General features: G+C 47.8%; 1 protein-coding gene across 2 annotated transcripts in view; it reads right to left on the bottom strand.

Moving 5' to 3' along the window:
- Positions 1–310, bottom strand: part of Jade2 (jade family PHD finger 2) — a 49603-nt gene extending 49293 nt beyond the window's left edge. Inside the window, exon 1 of one of the 2 annotated variants that reach the window (XM_057774262.1) lies at positions 290–310. The gene's annotated coding sequence lies outside the window, so the exon portion shown is untranslated. Of the gene's footprint in view, positions 1–120; positions 184–289 lie in introns of those variants that run through there. The other variant, XM_057774260.1, reaches the window with a different exon arrangement.
- Between the last annotated feature and the right edge of the window lie 15445 nt (positions 311–15755).

Genomic DNA, 15755 nt, shown 5'->3' on the forward strand with positions numbered 1-15755 from the left:
CAAAGGGTTAAAAACCGAGGGGCAACTTCCCAGGGCTGGTACTTGGCGGTGAAGCGGGGCGCCCCCTCCCCACCCTCTCCTCCTCGCCCCTCCTCCTCCGACTTCACTTCCCGACTTGACCTTGTGGTGCACAAACAGTGCTCTCCAATCCTCGCAGTTTCTGGAAGAAGAGCCTGCGCTCGCCAGGCGGGCGGGCTGTCGGGCGGCTAGCCGGCAGTGGCGGAGCCTTGGGTCGGTTCCCTGAGCTGCGGGCCACACCCACCCAACCCGCTGCGCCCGGGGAGCTCACCTTCTCTCTAGGAAGGAAAAGGGCAGGCCTCCTGGATGGGTAGGCACGTGGGGGGCAACCTTCTGCCTCCTGGGAATGCTCCAGCTGAGGAGGTTGGTTAGCTTTGGGCTGAGGTTTGGAGAAGCCTGGCCCAGCATCCCCAAACCATCTCCTCCTTGCCAAGGTTTTCTGCCCCCTCCAAGATAATCCAATGATTTTTTTTCCTTTTTTCACCTTTGTTTTTGAAGGCAGGTGGATGAGTTTTAAATCCCTTTCCCTCTCCAAGACTGAAGGTTGTTTATTTTTCCTTTCCCCTCCACTACCCCCCCTTGCATGGAAAGATAAATATTCAATTTACATAAGATGACATTTATGTGACAATTAAGAAGATTCCCCATGGAATGTTGTGAACACATTTGCTTATAGGAGAAATAAATCTAATAATAAACAAACTCAGCTCAAATCCTCTAACAGGGAGGGTGTCTGTGCAACAAAGAGGGGCGTGATGAATGCGGAAAGAAGCGCTTTCTGCAACAAGAAAGAAATATGAACTCAGAAGTGAGCCACCAGCAGAATTTCTCTTCTTTGGCCTTCATTCACAAAGTTTGAAGAGACTTGTTTGGCAAGAGGAGGGGGGCTCATTATCACCTCACACTTAGCCCTGGCTAGGCTCTGGCTCTCAATGGTCCACTGAGAAGATTTTCCCAGGCCAAGGTCACTGTCTGCTAACAGGTGCTGCAGGCTGGGCGTGCCTCACAGCACGGTTAATGGCTACTAATCCTGGCTTTCCTTTTCGGAAGGCCGTGTGAAGCAGCCACCGAGTACCTCTCTCTGGATCTGTTTTTCACCTTTGGTGAGCTGAAGGTTCCAGAGAGCGCACGTGCACGCGTACGTGTGTATAAATATGTAAATTGACATCCTGGATAAGTAAAGCAAGACCGGGTTCAGAGTGCACGGTGGTACCCAAGGGCTTTGCAACTGTTTTCTTTCTTATAAACTCTATTTTTTAAAAATTATTCTTAATTAGGTATAGGTGTATGTGCGCCTACTTTTTAAAAAATTATTTTCATTTTATTGGCGTTTTGCCTGTGTGTATGTGTGTATGAGGGGGTTGAATCTGGAGTTACAGACAGCTATGAGCTGCCATGTGGGTGCTGAGAATTGAACCTGGGTCCCCTAAAAGAACAGTCAGTGCTCTTAACGGACGGAGCTATCTCTCCAGCCCCTGCATACCTCCTTTTAATTGTGTGTCAGCATGTGGGCAGGTGCACATGAGTGCCAGGTGAGGCAGGCCAGAGGCGTGGGAGCCCGGTAGCTGGAGTTACAGATGGTTGTGAGCCACCTGGTGTGTGTGTGCTGATCCCTGAACTCAGGTCCTTTGGAAGAGCAACAAGTATTCCTGACCACTGAGCCATCTCTCCAGCCCCTGCTTTTTGTGTTTGCTGCTGATTGAAACCAGGGCTTTGCCCATTCGGGGTGAGAACAAGAGGATCATACTGTCTATCTTTCCTGAGGATACAGACAAGAATTCCCAGAGTGGACAGAAAGGACTAGAGGGGGAAACTGTGGGCAATAATGCGCTACATGGTCAAGGTCCCGACAACAGTGCCAGCCATGAACCTGGGATGTAAGTAGAGGCACACTGCATAGAGACAGTCTAAAGGGACCCGCGGGTTTGGTTTACCCACAGGATAGAACAGGGCAGGTTGTTTCCCCTGGTCAGCAGGAACCCATGAACTGGAATGGGAAAATGTTTTGGCAAGGAGTTATAGAATGACCTAGAGAGATGGTAGAGGCAAGGAATGAGCGTTTCATGAGTGTGTGCTTCTTGCTGTGCCCTGTACGGAAGCTATTCCATTTCACCCTCGCAGAAGCCCATCAGCCCCATTCAGAAAGACTTCAGTAACTCAACAGTAATCATATAACTGGCGGTACTGAGCGGACACCTAAGTCCAGATGACCTTGACCACAGTGTGACTGCCTTTTGCTGCAGTCTAGAAATAAAACGTAGCATTATTATATAGTCTGTGATTGATCTTAGCAAGAACAACTGCTCTATTTAGTCCTGGAAATAGGTCTTAACTTGAGACCGGATCTGGACCCCCAAAGAGTCCTCAGGAGGTCAGGCAGTGCTGGCGAATGTCTTTAATGCCAGCACTTGAGAGGCAGAGGCAGGTGAATATCAGTGATTTCGACGCCAGTCCTGGTCTATAAAGCAGGTTCCAGGACAGCCAGGGCTGTTACACAGAGAAATCCTGCCTTGAAAAAAGAAAGAGAGAAAGGAAGGAAGGAAGTCCTTAGGAGACACTGCTGGTTTAGGGCCAAAATCCCCTCTGGTCTTTGACTTTCCCACAGCTCTGTGCTATTGTCTAAGGTGAACCTTGGAAGTGTCAACAAAATGATAACAACAAAGCTAATTTTAATTCCACATTCGTTATAAAAAGTTTCACAAGCCACTCATCACTCATTAACTTTTTTGAAAAAAGTGAGAAGAGAAGGCTTGTGGAGAAGGCATCACTTGTTTGCTAGGTACCTATTGGGCACAGGCTCAAGTGAAAGGACCACAGATGCCTGGTCTCTTGGTACCTCCTTCCTAGTGGATAGAGACACCCGGCTTAATTAAACAAATATGAAATTGGTGTAGACAAACCTCATGACTCACACATGTAATCTCAGCCCTTGGAAAACTGAGGCAGGCGGATCAAAGCTAGCCTGGCCTGCACAGTAAAATGAGACAGCAGAGTGAATGGCACAGAGTAGCCCTCACCCAAACACATGGAAAAGGAGAAATGTTTACATTACATTCTAGTTTTAATTATGTGTGTGTGTGTGTGTGTGTGTGTGTGTGTGAGTGCAGATGCTTGTGGAGGCCAGAAGAGGGCATGGGATGCCTTTGAGCTGGAGTTACAGGCTTTGTCAGCCACTTGACCTGAATGCCGGGGACAAAACTCTGGTCCTCTGCAAGAATATGAGAGTTAACTGTGGAGTCATCTCTCCAGTCATGAAAACAAACAAACAAACAAATAAGTTTAAGGTAAGATCTCACTGAATAATCAAGTGTGAGCCCAGACTAGCCTCAAATCCACTGTGAAGCCCAGGCTGGATGCAAATTCTCTGTAATCTTTGTGTCTCAGACTCCCAAATGCTTGGGTTACAGGTGTGTGGTGATGTGTTCATAGGTATTTTCTATAGTAAAAAATTCAATTGGAAAGTAAAACATTATAGAACTACAATTGTAATTTTTTGAGATTTATTTTTATTTTATGTGTATAGATGTCTTGCCTGCATGTATGTCTGTGTTTCATGTGTGTGCATTCCCTGTAGAGGCAAGAAGTCATCAGATCAAGGGGTACTGTTTTAAACTGGATGATCTAAGAATATGGCTGGTGAAGAGTGAGCTGTAGTGCATGTGTGTGTGTTGTGTGTGTTGTGTGTATTTGAGGGTGGAACATTCTGAAGTTTAGGGACATCCCCCTACAAAGGTCTGTGGATACAAATTAGGGGTCTTAAATTTTGATGGGAAAAAAAAATCACATCTTCATTTTCACCAATAAAACGTAGCATGTTCTTCAGTTATGAATAGGGACAACAAATCCTTGCTATTAGCTACACCAGTGACATTGTTGCTGGTGAAAATCACAGGTATTTTCATGCTCCATTACAGTTGTTACTAATACCCTAAAATACCATTGCACATCAGTACTTCAAATTATGCTACTCGTGGGCTGGAGAGATGGCTCAGAGGTTAAGAGCACTGACTACTCTTCCAAAGGTCCTGAGTTCAATTCCCAGCAACCACATGGGGACCCCCAACCATTTGTAGTGAGATCTGGGGCCCTCTTCTGGTTCTGCAAGCAGAATACTGTACACATAATAAATAAATATTTAAAAAAATATATGCTACTCGTCATTTAATAAAGCACACATATTGGTATGATACACATTTTGAAAATGTCTTTAGAGTTACATTTTAAGATGATCAGGTTCCTCCATAATTCATAGGACTTGTTGCAAGGGCTGCAGGATGGTGGTTCACACCTCCTACCCTACTACCTAGGGGGTTGATGGAGGAGGATCAAGAGTTCAGGCTCATCTTTGACTACATTGCAAATGTGAGGTCAGCCTGTGCTGTCTAAGGACCTAGAATCAACTCTCAGAATTGCAAAAATAATAAGGTCTTATACTCCAAAGTGATCCATAGGCCTCAGAGTACTTGAATTCATGGCTCAAACAAGGTTAAGGGTCTGGCATGTGGATGCTCTTGGACAAGAGTCTGTTGCCTTTAAAGGATGAGACTTTATAGGGCCTTGTGGGACCTTATTAGGGACTTGGCCTTTGCTGGGGTGGCATGGAGAGTTTTGAGCAGAAGAGTGTCACAGTCTGACACTGGATTTTACAGGTCACTTGGCGTCACGTGGCGAGCAGACTGTAAACCCAAGGCTGAAGCAGGAAGAGCATTTAGGATGGCGGATGTTACCTTGGACCAGAGTAGTAGCAGCGATAATTCATGAAGTGGGTGGGTTCTGCATATATTTTAACAAGAGTTTGCTGATGGAACAAGAGAGAAGGGCTGATGGGGAGGCTTAGTGGGGAGAGGCACTTCCAGCCACCCCTCACCACCCAAATGCAATTTCCTGAATGTAGTCACTTGGTGGAGGGAGAGAATCAACTCCTACATGTTGTCCTCTGACTTCCACACACAGTCTGTGGCACATGCATGCCCATGCATACCCACACATGCCCATAGACATACAAATAAAATATAATTGAAATTTTGTTTTAGATAAAGGAACAGCTATAAAAGTTTTGTCGTAAGTCAATGGGAGGAGTTGCTATTTCCTAGGGTGGAGAAATGGAAGGAGGAGGTTGGAGGAGGAAAGGGGGCTCCTTTCTGGACATCCTAAGCCTGAGGTGCCTGTTGCAGGTCCAGCTTTAGGGTTCTCATAGGGAGCTGGATGTGGCAGTTTCAGCTTGAGCAAAGTGAGGGCTCATGTGTGCTTTTTAAAGTCATAGGGCTCGCTCTCTGAGATCATGAAGAAGTATAGGAAGAGGGGCATAAGGATGATGCACTGGGTACTGTAAGTGTGAGATCTGGGAGAGGAGGACACAACAGAGGTATCAGGCGGTGGCAGCACACACCTTTAACCCGAGCACTTGGGAGGCAGAGACAGGAAGATCTCTGTGAGTTTAAGGCCAGCCTGGTCTACAAGAGTTAGTTCCAGGATAGACTCTAAAGCTACAGAGAAACCCTGTCTCAAAAAATCAAGAGAGAGGGAGAGAGAGAGAGAGAGGATGGAGGCCATAGCTCAGGTGGTAGAGTGCTTGCTGGGCACACACAAAGGCCTGGGTTCGATCACTCGCCTCATATAAACCAGTGAATGTGGTGGCGAGTGTCTGTAATACTAGCACTTGAGAGGTGGAGGTAGAAAACCAGACATTCTGAGTAATCTTCAGCTGCATATTGAGTTTGAGGACAGCCTGGGCTACATGAGACCCCGACTCATAAATAAAATAAATCAAATAGCAAAGTAAACAAAACATCCAGAGAGCTGGGAGGAGAGTGTGAAAGCTCCACGTACCGAGCTGCTGAAGGATCAGATGACATTTGGTCGTGAACCTGGGCACGGTCATGCAGGTCTTTAATTCTAGCAACACTTGATATTGTCTGAGGCCAGCCTGGTCTACCTAGGGAGACCCTGTGTGGAAAAAAAAATCTACGAGTAATTATGCACGTCTTTAATCCCAGCACTGGAGAGGCAGAGGCAGGTGGATCTCTGACGTTGAGGGCAGCCCGGTCTATACAGAGTTCCAGGACAGCCAGGGCTACACAGAGAAACCCTGTGTCATAAAACAAAACATAAAAATCTTAAAGTTCAGAACCATGGAGTTCACTGATGACTTGAAAAGAGTAGAGCAAAAGTCAAGCAAAAACTTGACTAGGTTGTCAGGAGAGAGTGGCAGAGGCTGGGGGTGTGGCTTAATGAGAAGTAAGAGGCTCAAAAGTTCAAGGTCAGCCTCAGTTATATAAAAAGTTCAAGGCCAGCCTGGGTTAAACAACTGTCTCAAAAAAAAAAGTGCAGATTTGGGCTTGATTTCTGGCACACACACACACACACACACACACACACACACAGAGAAAGACAGACAGACAGACAGACAGACAGACAGACAGACAGACCGGTGTATTTCTGGCCTGATAGCCACAGGTTTTCAATAGGCAGGTTTAAAGCAGGGTCCAGGGATCTATAGCTCTGCATTTTCAATAATCACTTAGTTGTTCTTTCTGGTTTTTTTTGGCCTAAAGTCTTATACTGGACCAACTGCAATCCACTATGTAGCCCAAGATATCCTTAAACTTGCAGCAATCCCCCTGCCTCAGTCTCTCATGTGCAATGATTATAAACCACACTTGCCTTACTTGGTCATTATTTTCTTTTTCTCAATTATTATTATTATTATTATTATTGATACAGGGTCTTGAGTAGCTCATGCTGACCTTGAACTTGCTATGTAGCTGAGAATGATCCTGAACTTTATATTTATTTATCATTTTTAAAGCAATTTTTATATGACTTAAACTTCAATTTCTGATCCTCCTGCCTCTACCTTTGGAGTACTGGGATTGCAGATAGGGGCCATCACACAGGGCTGGAAACTGAACCCAGGGTAGCATACATACTAGGCAAACACCCTAACAACTGCTTTATATCCCCCCACCCATCCCCCACTCCACCCCCCACCCTTGCCTAGTGATTCTTTTTTTTTCTCTAAGATTCACTTATTTTATGTTTGAGTATTTTTCAAGCATGTATTTATGTATACCATGTGCCTGCCCACTGAAGCCAGGAGAAGGTATGAAATCCCTTGGAACCAGAGTTTCAGATGGTTGTAAACCACCATGTGGGTACTGGGAACTGAACCCAGGTCCTCTGCATGAACAGTGGGTGTTCTTAACTCCTGAGCTGTCTCTCCAGCTTCCTTACCTGGTCATTCTTGATGCTCTTGCCTGTGAAGCATCCTTTATGAAACAGGGAGTTTGTGCCCATGGTGTCAAACACTGGCTTGGCACTCAGTAATTTCTCATAACATGATAGATGTTCTTCTAGGCGTCTTTACTGAGAGCACAAAAATCCTTTAAAATAACTTGCGATTTGTATCCAGAAGCCGAGGTCCCCTGTACCGTAAGTGCTTTAATTGAAAAAAAAAAAAAAAAAGCATAAGATTTGTTCAGTATTCATGCCCTGAATATTTATTGAGTGCCTGCTATGTTCCAGGCAATGTTCAAGGGCTGGAGAGACAAACTATCTGACTCAGACGTTTGTCTGAGTCATCAAGGTAGGCAGAAAGAAGCCCCAGATGTGCCAGCCACAGTTGCCAGCAGTCTGCCTCCAGAGGACCAGGTGGGGTGGGAAGTCCTTCTGCAGGCTCCAGGCTGACAGTCACTCACATGGGCTCAGTGTCTGTTCAAAGATAGCAGGCACACAGATGACCCGGTGGCCAGGAGCTTCTTCAAGGGGAGGTTCTGATTCGTGAGGCCTGGGATAAGTCTTGAGAGTCTCTGTTTCTCACAAGCCTCCAGCAGCTCCCTGCAGCAGCAGCACAGGGCGCCCTTGAAACTGAATAGAGGTTAGGAAGCCAGGTCAGAACCCTGCTCTTACCTTAAGGCTCCTGAAGCATTTGTGGGAGTCCTGTGGGGAAAGGAGTCTCCCTTGTGGGGAGTGAGTCTGTGAAGATGCTTGTTGCACAGATACCAGTAAGCTTTGCTTTTCCTTCTTCCTTTCCTTCCTTCCTTCCTTCCTTCCTTCCTTCCTTCCTTCCTTCCTTCCTTCCTTCCTTCCTTCCTTCCTTCCTTCCTTCCTTCTTCCCTCCCTTCCTCCCTCCCTCCCTCCCTCCCTCCCTCTCTCTCTCTCTCTCTCTCCCTCCCTCCCTCTCTCTCTTAAAGCTTTAAGATAGTCTCACTATGTAGCTCTGTCTGGCCTCAGAGTTGGATACAGCCTCCCCCTGCTTCCCAACTCCTGGAATTAAAGGCACAGTCCATCACTTCTGACTTTTTTTTCTTGAGGCAGGATAACATGTAGCTTAGGCTGGCCCTGAACTCTCTGTGTATTTGAGGATAACTTTGAACTTCTGATCCTCCTGCTTCTACTTTCCAAGTTCCCAAGTGCTGGAACTAGAGATGTGTGTCACTATGCCTGGTTTTATGTGCTGGGGATCAAACCCAGAGCCTTGGGCATGGGAGGCCGGTGCCTGCCGACTGAACACCATTCCCTGCCCTCAGATTTGCTTTTATCAACATTTCTAGAATTCTCTCTCTTCTATCTAGGGTCAGTAGTATGAGGTGGCTTTATCTTAACGATGGCTATCATTCAGTCCATCACTCATTCAGTGGCTATCTGCTGAGTACCTACTGTGTGCCAAACAGACCTTCAGAAGATGACAAAGCCACAAGTTTAAGCCTCCTGGACACTAAGAAACTCCAGCTGGGTCTTGGAACAGAGTGAAAAGCCACTCAGGGTTGCTTGTGGCTAAGGATTCTACTACCTTGGCAAGATCTGAACTTGGCCATGCCTGGGTATACTACAGTGCATGGCTGGGAGAGATGCCCCTCTGCAGCTACCATCAGTCAGTTCAGACATGGTTCTGACCAGTCCCGAGAGATGTCTGGGTAATGTGCCAGCCGGGCCACCTGTCCCTTCTCATCTTCTCAGACCCAGCCTGTTGGCCACAGATGGCAGAGGGCAGTGGAGATCCCTGGGGCTTCCAGATGCCTCTCCGGAACCTGGCAGCCGCCAGTCACTCCTGGCAGATCAGTGCCTACCCAACCAGAGTCCAAGTGTGAGATGCCCCACTCTGAGTTGAGGGAATCAGCCCCATCCAAGAGCCACCAGTAACCCAAGGTCCTGATTCTAAGTCAAGCTGGGTATTGCAAGCAAAAGCCCTTCACTTCTCCTGGGTGAAACAATCCCCTCCCATTGCCAGACCTCCAGGCTCCCCATCCTCAGTCACAGCACAGTGACTGGCCTTCTTAGAAACAGCTCACCTTTAGACTCACAGGCTCGGGATGCAGCTGGTTGGTACAGTAGTTACATAGCACATATAGTAGTCACATAGCATGTACAGTAGTTACATAGCACACACAGTAGTTACATAGCACGTACAGTAGTTACGTAACACATACAGTAGTTACATAGCAGGATAGTAGTTACATAGCATGTACAGAAGTTACGTAGCACATACGGTAGTTACATAGCATGTATAGAGCCCGGACTTTGATCCGCAGAACTGCATACACCAGGCCTGGTGGTGAGCACCTATAATCCCTGCACTTGGGATGTGGAGGCTTGAAGAGTTCAGGGATATCCTCAGCTACATAGTGAGTTCAAGGATATCCTCAGCTACATAGTGAGTTCAAGGATATCCTCAGTTACATAGTGAGTTCAAGGATATCCTCAGCTACATAGTGAGCTCAAGGATATCCTCAGCTACATAGTGAGCTCAAGGATATCCTCAGCTACATAGTGAGCTCAAGGATATCCTCAGCTACATAGTGAGTTCAAGGATATCCTCAGCTACATAGTGAGTTCAGTATTGTTGCTCTGTCTCCAACAAACAACAACACAAATGAGAAAAAGTCTTGTAAATGTGGGTTTAAATGGTCAAAAGAATTCCTTTCTTTTCTTTTTGTGAGCAGGTCTCATTATTTGGGACTTGCTGTCCTGGAATTCACTATGAAGACTTGTCTAGCCTTCAACTCACAGAGATCCTGGCTGCCCCCCTTTGGGGTGCAGGGATAAAGGTGTGAGACACCACGCCAAACCTATGAGAGTTTCCTGTAGGGATCATACAGGTGTAGTATTTCTCCCTTCTTCATTTCTGTAACAAAGTACACCGGGCTTGGGGAAGTCGCTCGGTTGGGGAACTGCTTGCTTAGTGTATACAAGACCCTAGGTGTTCGCCCCAACACTGCAAAGAAAAAAGTTTAAATAGTCATAGTTTTGGAGGCTCAAGGGCATGGTGCCAGCCTTGGTGTGGCTCTGGTGGGAACCTCATGTCTGATGGCATCATAGTGGCAGGAATTCTGTGAAGTGGAGAGATTACAAGGCCAGAAACAGGGAAGAAGTTCAGACCAAGCTCAGGGCTGTATGGCCACTCACCATTTGGAGAACCTGCTGGGAGGACAGGCTTTGTAGTGGCCTACACACCTCCCACCAGGCCCAATCTCTGGCAGGTTCCATCACCTCCCACATCAGCATTCCAGGGAATAAGCTCCTGACCCATGAATCCTTGGGGGATGGACCACTTGTAAACCTCTGCAGATGTCGAGTCAGATGGTATAGGGAGGGGGAAAGATGTCCCCAAGAGGCCAGGGCTTTGCTGGGACACTGCAGTGCAGCGGGACATGAGACAGAAGAGTCTGAGAGGAGTCTCTTTTTGTTTTTTTGTTTTTCGAGACAGGGTTTCTCTGTGGTTTTGGAGCCTGTCCTGGAATTAGCTCTTGTAGACCAGGCTGGTCTCGAACTCACGGAGATCCGCCTGCCTCTGCCTCCCAAGTGCTGGGATTAAAGGCGTGCGCCACCACCACCCAGCTGAGAGGAGTCTCTTGATCAAGGAAGTGATGTTCATTCAGGAGCCTTCTGAGGTGGGGTTGGGAGCCGTGGGTCTTCAGCTTGGGAGGTGCAGGTGAGAATATGCAGTTTTACTCCCAGCAGCTCTTCCAGGGAGACCCTCTGACCGGAGCACAGTGCCAACTGAACAAAGTGCCAAGGAAGGAGCAGCCTTGTGTACTTCCGGTGTGGAGAAAGACCTAAAATTGTGGTACCTGGGACTGGAGTGGTGGCTCAGTGGTTAAGAGCACTGGCTGCTCTCACAGAGGCCCCAGCACCCACATAATGGCTCACAGCCGTCTCTTACTCCAGTTTTAGAAAGTTGGAATGTCTTCTGCTCACCTGCATGGGCACCAGATACACGTGGTACACAAACACACACACAGGCAAAACACCCATCACATAAAAGCCTCAAGTGATAAGCAGGCCTTAGGCTATGAGGTGCATGTCATCCCTTTCACAGGAGAACCAGTACCCCTTTTATTTAATGTCAGCTGGGTGATGAGTGCCTGGAGCATGCGGAGTCCCAGGGCATCTCTGCTACTAAGCTGAACTCCAGTCTGAAAGCCAGGTCATAGGAGTGCGCATCTGGAATCACACGTGGGAAATAATAGCATAAGGATTAGGAGTCCCTTGTCATCCCCAGCTGGCTCTTCTGGAACTCTCTATGTAGACCAGGCTGACTTCGAACTCACAGAAATCCGCCTGCCTCTGCTTCTTGAGTGCTGGGATTAAAGGCATGCGCCCCTACACCTGGCTTTGTTTTGTGTCTTTTAAAACCTTTCAAGTCTCACTGTTTTATTTGTGTATGTGTGTGTGTGTGTGTTTGAATGAGTTTCTGTATATGAGGTATGTGCAGGAGCCCAATAGGCTGGAGAAGGCATCAGATCCCTTGGAACTGGAATTATAAGCAACTGTGAGTCACTATGTGGGTGCTGGGAACCACACCTGGGTCCTCAGAGAAACATTCTTAACCCCTGAATCATTTCTCCATCCCAATGGAACACACTTGAAATCTCTGCACTGGGCAGACAGAAGCAGGAGGATCAGAGAAGTTCAAGGTCATTCTCAGCTGAGGAGTGAGTCTGAGGCTAGCCTGGGCTCCCTGAGACCCGATCTAAAAATAAACTTTCAGAAAAGAGAGAGAGAAAAGAAAAATAATACAGAACAAGATGCTAATTATAGTCTTTGGTAAGTGTTGAGAAATGGGAAGGAGTGCAAGCTGGGCACGGGGCGGGGCCTGGACATGGGGCGGGGCCTGGACATGGGGTGGGGCCACCTCTGTGATAGAAACCTTTAGCTAAGGGACAGTGGCACTTACTTCACGACACTTAGGATGGATTGTACCAGCCTGCTTCTAGTGTTGTGGTCTGTGTGGCCTGGGCCTGTTCGGCTTTCTTTGGCACCTAGAATTATGGTCTTTCTCTGGACGGCTCCCGACGGACCTGTTTCAGAGCCTCCATGCCTTCTAGAGCCTTCCCACAGAGCTTAAGCCCCAGCAGGGACTTGGAAAACCCCATGCTTGGGGTCTTGGTCAGCTAGGTGGAGCTGGGCCTGGAAATCAAATGGAGTAAAAGACACTGTCGAGAAGGCTGGCCTCCAGAGGACGCTCAGCTTCCTTTGGCAGATAAGGTTCTAGTTCTCCCCAGTATATTTAGGTTAAACATAACTGGCCTCTGGTATGATAAAGGTGGGCATAATTCATTCCTCAAACAATTAATAAGAACCCGCTCAGTAGTTCAAGACCAGCCTGGTCTATAAGAGCTAGTTCCAGGATAGGCTCCAAAACCACAGAGAAACTCTGTCTTGAAAAACCAAAAAAACAAAACAAAACAAAAAAAAACCCGCTCAGTACTGGGATGTTCTTCAGGTGATAGAGTGATTGTCCAGCATACACAAAGGCCTGTGTTCAGTCCCCAGCGTCACATAAACCAAAAATGGTGACATGTGATGCATGTAACATATATGATGCATGTAACTCTAGTACTCAGGAGGTGGAAGCAGGGGAGTCAGAAACTCGGGGCAGAGATGGCTGAGCAGGGAGAGGCACTTGTCATAATAACCCGACAGCCTGAGTTCTATCCCCGGAACACACATGGCGGAAGGAAGGTGAGAAGTGACTTATGTAAGCTCTCCTCTGATCTCCGCATGCACTCTGTGATGCGAGAAAGCATACCTATACCCACACCCAGAGGAACAGAATAGAAGGAATTAAAAAAGAAAAAAAAAAGGAAGAAGAAGTTCAAGGTCATCCTGGACCATAGAGCAAGTTCAAGTTCAGTGTAGGCAATGGCAAAGCTTGGGCTCTGGGCTGGTGTATCCTGGTGTGAGCTGTACTGAGGTTGGAGTGTGTGGCTGATGAGGTCCATGTACTACAGGAGGGAAGGGAAAACCATAGAGTTGCATGGACAGAGCGGAGGCTCGGTGTGGGACCAAAAGCAGCCAGGTCCTGAGCCGTCTCATGCCAACCATAAATGGCCCCCTGGCCTTCAGTCCTGGTTCTGACCAATCCTCTGCTGTGGAAAGTGCTCCAGCACTCTTAGGGGACAAAGGAGCAAATGTTTTTTCCTTCTGAGCTTTGGACATTGCCTACTGGACATCCAGGACCTGTGGTTGTAGCAGGAGGTGCCGGAGGTCCAGCCAGGGCCTCAGGGAGACTTGGAATGGAGTCACACTGGATATATGCATCAGGAAGATGATGGGAACGAGAGAGTTTTTGCTTGAGCTGACCTTCATCTAGGCTAGCTCTAGGCAGATTATCTACCTATCTCAGGGCAAGTTGTAGAAAGTACTTTGATATCCAGACTGGGCAGGAAAGGCACGTTGCAGAGGGGGCTGCATGGGCAGTGCAGACCGCCCTGGACAGTGTCTGTCCCTAGACACTCCACTCCTTATGTCGTCCCTGATCCCTGACTGCTTTTGGAGCTTAAACGAAGGCCAGTAGGTATTTGTGTGCAGTCCCTAATGGACAGGTATTCCTTAAGGAAGCAGGGACCAGGAGCCAGAGGAATGGCTGAGCGGGTAGAGGAACTCGCTGCCAAGTCTAATGGCCCAAGTTCAAGGTTGTCCTGGGCCACAGAGAGAGTTCAAGTCCAGCCTAGGCTACCTGAGACACTATCTTAAAAAATAAAGTAACATAAAAAAGAACCTTGGGCTGGCGGCAAGGGTTGTAAAAGAGAGAGCTATGGGATAAGAGAGAATTAATTCACTCAGGTTGTCCTCTGAGTTCCACATAAATGTCTTGCTTGGCATGTGTGTCTGGTGCCTCCTCTCCCCCATTTATTTAAAAGAAACCGGGTACAAGATGAAGTAAGACATAAGTTGCTGCTCACATACGTTTGCTCTGTTTGTGTGAGGGGCAGGGAGCACAAGAGAAGAGAAGGGACTCCAGACAGGAAATGCTCGTGAGGGGGCTGAAGGGATGGAAAGGGTGCTCGGATATGTATGCCTTTGTGGCTGCCCGTCGTCCGCACATGCCCACACTGAGCCTGTGGCCCCGTCTCTGGAGTCCCCATCTTTTGTGCTATTTCCCCCAGACAACCTAAAAATAATCTCCATTCAGCTTTGGGATCTGTGATTTGATGCGCAGGATGCTTGCCTAGTGTAGACACTTTTCAACCCACACTTATCTAAGACCAACATCCAGTTCAAGTGAGTCTGCATTATTTATGCATAGTGAGCAGGAGGCAGCCCAGAGCAGCCTGGAGTAAGTCTAGAGAGAGGAATGGTCCTGCCAGGGTCGGTGGGGGCAGCTCTGTGATCCCAGTGCTTGGGAGCTTGAGGCGGGATGGCTGCTGTAAGTCTGAGGTCAGCATGGCTTACATAGCAAGAACCCCGTGTCAAAAAAGTCCTCATGAATATGACAAGATTAGACAGAGTGCATGGATTGATGGTGACAACATCAAAGAGGGTCCTGAGGTCAGCAAAAAGTTCAGCAGGAGAAGGCACTTTTCAAAAAAATTCATTTTACATCCTGTCTGCAGTCTCCCCCACAACCTCCCCTCCAAATCCCTCCCCCTACTGCCCACCCCACTCCCATTCCCAATCCTCTCCTCTTCTGTCTCCATCCAGGAGAGGGCAGGTCTCCCATGAATATCAATAAAACATGACATATCAAGTTGCAATAAGACTAAGTAAGCACTTCTCCCTATATTAAGGCTGGGCAAGGCAACCCAGTATGAGGGGAAGGGTCCCAAAGCCAGTAAAAGAGTGAGAGACAGCCCCTGTGCCTGCTGCTAGGAGTCCCACAAGAAGACCAAGCTACACAACTCTCACAATTGTGCAGAGGGCCTAGGTCAGTCCCATGCAGGCTCCCTGGTTGCTGGTTCAGTCTCTGTGAGCTCCTATGAGTCCAGGTCAGTTGGATTCCCAAATTTCGCCCAGTGTTTGACTGGGGGTATCTGTATCTGCCTCCATCAGCTGCTGGATGGCACCTCTCTGATGACAATCGGGCCAGGCACCGATCTGGTCATAGGGGATGGCTGGGCCAGTTCAGGCAGCTTATCTGCTATTGTTAGAAGTCTAAGCTGGGGTTCTCCTTGTAGACTCCTGGGAGATTACCCTGTGCCAGGCTTCTACCCGACCCCGAAATGCACCCTGCACCTGTCCCTCTCAGCACTCTCCTCCTCCATATCACCCCCAATCTGGTCACTCACGGTATCATCCTCAATCTCCCTCAGTTCACTCACCAAATCTCTTCCATTTCTTCTTCCCATGGAGATCTGGGTGTCCCCTCATGAGCCCTCCTTGCTACCTAATCTCTCTGGGTCTGTGAACTGTAGCATAGTTAACCTTCATCTTATAGCTAATATTCACTTATGAGTGAGTACACACCATGTTTGTCTTTCTCAGTCTGAGTTACCTCACTCAGGATGATTTTTTCC

The sequence above is a fragment of the Chionomys nivalis genome, chromosome 7, assembly GCF_950005125.1.
Source record: "Chionomys nivalis chromosome 7, mChiNiv1.1, whole genome shotgun sequence".
NCBI classification, from domain to species: domain Eukaryota; kingdom Metazoa; phylum Chordata; class Mammalia; order Rodentia; family Cricetidae; genus Chionomys; species Chionomys nivalis.